Here is a 4094-nt window from a genome sequence, read left to right as displayed (position 1 = left end):
ACTGCAATGCAGTGCCTTAGACCACTGCGCCACTCGGGAGACATCTCTCAAACAACTGCAGCAGGCAATCCTCATAAACAATATACTTCCTCATCTTATGAGGTGGTGTTGACTGGGAGGGCCTGTGACAGGGTGATACAATAGATGGCCAAGTGGTCAATTGCATTTTGTAATAAAGAAAGAACAAAGCTTTTTGATAAACTTCACAACCAAAATGACTCTACTACTTGTATCTGCATGGCTGGGTAATTAATCTACTTGTTTATCAAACCGGGTATTTTTTAAATCAACTTTATGTTGATGAAGCAGTCTGTGTAATCAGGGCAGTAACTCAGGTCAAGCTAATTCTAGGTCGTCACTAGTTACAACAGCCACAAAGTCATAAATCCCACCTATTTCTACAATTTCTCTTCATAATGTGATTTTAAACCTAACCATAACCACACTGCTAACCTTATGCCTAACCTTAAATTAAGATCAAAAAGCGAATTGTTGTTTTTATGAATTTTTACAATTTAGCCAAGTTTGACTTTGTGCTTGTGGTAACTACTGGAAACCCTAATTCAATGCTTTACAGATGCAGACTGACAGTACAGTAGCTCCAGATTGGATTAGATTCAGGCCGGTGACGCCATTAAGGTCTATTGCTCCTAGTTCACAGTATTAGTCAGACTCAGACATGAGTTAGCTACCGCCATAGCTGCATCCATTATTTAGTTTTGCTCTAGACAATACAGAAACCACTTATATGAGCTACGAACTAAATTGCAAATCCGACTTGGAGGCTAACATCGCTAGCATTATCAAATGATAACATTACATAACCAGCAATTTCTAGACAATAAACAATAAACTTGTATGAGCTACGACCTAACTAAGTTGTAATGAGGTAGCTAGCTACTTATCTAGCTAGCTACGCTAACATTAACTAAAACATTAGCTAGCCTGCCTCGCTAGCTAATGTTAGCTAGCTAGACTCCCTCTATCAAAAGATAGCTACCTACATAGCCAGGAGTAACGTTATCTAACATCGTTATACAGAGAGCAGTAGCGGTGCGTGGGTAAAATCATTGGGGAAGCCAATGAAACAAAACCGGATAGCAACCTCTGTCCAGTGAAGTCCACAAAGCATATTGCATGTACAGTAACAGACAGTTACATGACCTACAGCATGGTCACCTCTGCTTAGTCTAATACAATGACAACTAAAAGATACCAAAAGCTAAATATGATGTGGCTATCCATGGTTCTGATTTCTGTGTGCGTGTGTTTTTGTGTGTGTGTGCGTTCGTGCAAGTAGAAAAACATGTTGACTCACCCTACTTGTAGAAAAACGCCAATGCCATCCTCCTTTCTTTCATGTTGATGAAATTGTCTATCACTCTGTCATACAGTACACACTTTTATTTTTTGTTGTCCTAGGCTACCTGGCTAAAATGCTTGCTCGCTAGCCTAACTTCCATTCATGGGCAACGTTAGCTAGTAACATTAGCCTTCTACTTGTAGCTACATATTGAACTTTCATCCTCTCAGGCCAGGGGCACAACAATGTATGAATGAATGGTTGGATCAGAATCACTGTTGTAATCATTGGCCAGTACGAATAATTAAGTAAAACCACAAGTTCAAATCCCTATCTCCATCCACATACCTGCCAACTTTTCAAAAAACCTTGGAGTGAGATTTTGTCCTGGGTCCGCCTGGGTCCTGCAGTCGGTGAAAAGCAATTGCACTGCCTGCGTCTCAGAACTGCGGCCGCCTTGATCTCATGAGGTTATCGTTGCCCACGTGTGCATGACGTCAGAGAAAGTCGGGATCAAGTCGGACACAAATCTAACCAGCATGCATTGGGCGGTGATCGCCGGTGATCGATTCTGCGCAGACCTGGCTCATCTCAAATGAGCCTCTTGTCTATGATCTGTCGGCATGGTTATACTGGCCTGTGGCCTTCTTGGAGGCCTTGATGATATCGGAGGGGGGCTCCCATTTGAAGTAGGGCTCCAGATTGGCCATCTTTATGGTCATTATTGAGGACAGGGTGCCATCCAATGCTAGGCTGTTTCTTCTCTTGGTTTTGTACAGTCCTACAACTGAAAACACCCTCTCAGCATCTGCGTTTGCATGGGGCAACACCATGACAAGCTTGGCGACGGCAGTAAGCCTCTCGAATTATTTGGCTCCTGTCACCTATGGAAAACGCACCAAAACACAATGGAAAAACATACCTTGATTTTTGATAGATTAATACTGTAAGTATACTGTAGGTTGATCCATTAACAAAGTTCAGATAAAAACATGCATAATTTGCAACATGCATGACACATATATACATGCAACAATTTTAAGCAACAGATGTAGCCAAGCCACACCTGCCAAAAGGAAAGACAAAAAATGAAAAAATGTTTACCTTATGCTTCCGGGTTGCCATTTCAGCCCAGAAGCTTTCCATTTCAGTTTCGTCCTGCAGGGATATCATTGGCATGGTCTGATAATTTAGAAACTCCTCACCCAGAAGGTCATGCTCCTCTGGCCCATGGTATGGGAGGAGATGGGGAAACCTATTTATGAAAGTAGAGTCACAAGTTGTTACGTTTTAGGTATATAGTCATCAACCAGCAGCAGTTCATACACATCTTTGAGGAGAAGCCACATAAGAATATATCATGTGCAGTTTAGGAGTGAACACACCTCATCATAAAACAAAGGGTATTTTAGCTAAGATGATAGACAATAATTAGAGAAAAAAACTAACCTTTCAATAAAGTACAGGACATCTTCGATGTCACTTTCAGCCCTCTGCCGTACATTTACAAATTGTGCGTGCTTGATCAGTGGCTCTTCCAGTGGCAGCTTCTTAAGTGCATAGTCCACAGCACTTGTCAGGAAACACAACACAGCTTCATGGAATGAATCCACCTGCTGTGGTGTGATGTCACCCTCGTCGAGTAATCTGTTAAGTTTAGCCCTGGTTGTGAACCCAATGTTCAACTTTCTTCCTGTCACAGATACAGCATATCGGTATAAGGTACAAGTTTAAATATCACATATCACAGTGTTTGATCATAATAATAGTCAAATACTAACCTGGTAAATGGTTTGCCTTTTCTTTAAAGGCAATTTCACAAGGCTCCTCATGGCACTGCAGAGCTGCTGGAACCATAAACTTGGAACATAGCTTGCGTACGAATTTCACCATCTATAACAGACATTTACAAAAATAGTAGGTGAAACCTGTTTTAGAGGATCCCTGCAGAAATCAGCAAGAAACACAGAATGGAAAAAAACAGCAAAATCCAATCCCACCTCATCATGTAACAAAAATATTGATGACTGCTCTCTCTGAAGCAGCAAGTTGAAAGAAGTAAAAGTTGGTACGGTGGCTTGGAAGAACAGCAGGTACACTTCTGTCATGGGGTCAGTGAATGTCTGCACAAGTCTACTTCTATTGCACACATTTCCTGTATTTATGTTAAATTCTTTGGAATACATCTTACCTGTTCGAAATCAGCTGAGTTTACATTCACCACACTAAATCATGTTCACACGCACAAACAAATAATTTCTTTCAAGATTTAAAGTTTAGGAGAGTGAGTACTCAATTGGACGACATTTCATTGTTACATACCTAGTCTCAGCTCAGCTTCTTATCAGACTTCTTGAGGTAGTGACCGTTTCTTCTCCTGTTGTCTTTCGCGGCAATGGTATCTCTTCTTCTGTCGCTAACTTCGGGGTGCAGCGCATATGGTTCAGTGGCGCTCATCAGCACCATCTACCGTCGGGGAGTTTGAAAAAAGGAACGAACGAGTCTCGGACTATTTTTTTTTGCATGAGAAATTGGATGTGTGGCGTGAGTGCGTGTGAAAACAGGCAAAAACGTGTGTCACACAGCGAAAGCGTGATAGTTGGCAGCTCTGCATCCATGGCTGTACAAACAATAGTACGCAAGTATAAACACCATGGGACCACGCAGCCGTCATACAGCTCAGGAAGGAGACGCGTTCTGTCTCCTAGAGATGAACATACTTTGGTGCGAAAAGTGCAAATCAATCCCAGAACAACAGCAAAGGACCTTGTGAAGATGCTGAAGGAACAGG

General features: G+C 41.8%; 1 long non-coding RNA gene across 1 annotated transcript; it reads right to left on the bottom strand.

Moving 5' to 3' along the window:
- Positions 1-2866: 2866 nt before the first annotated feature.
- LOC311106490 lies at positions 2867-3749 on the bottom strand. Its single transcript, XR_014610333.1, has 3 exons — positions 3626-3749; positions 3085-3196; positions 2867-2996 (listed from the first exon to the last, which is right to left on the bottom strand). It is a non-coding gene; the product is annotated as an uncharacterized lncRNA (long non-coding RNA).
- Between the last annotated feature and the right edge of the window lie 345 nt (positions 3750-4094).

Source organism: Coregonus lavaretus (genome assembly GCF_964263955.1).
Source record: "Coregonus lavaretus genome assembly, chromosome: 31".
In the NCBI taxonomy this organism is placed as follows: domain Eukaryota; kingdom Metazoa; phylum Chordata; class Actinopteri; order Salmoniformes; family Salmonidae; genus Coregonus; species Coregonus lavaretus.
Note: the sequence above shows the minus strand (reverse complement) of the source record. Positions and strands in the feature narration are given on the sequence as shown.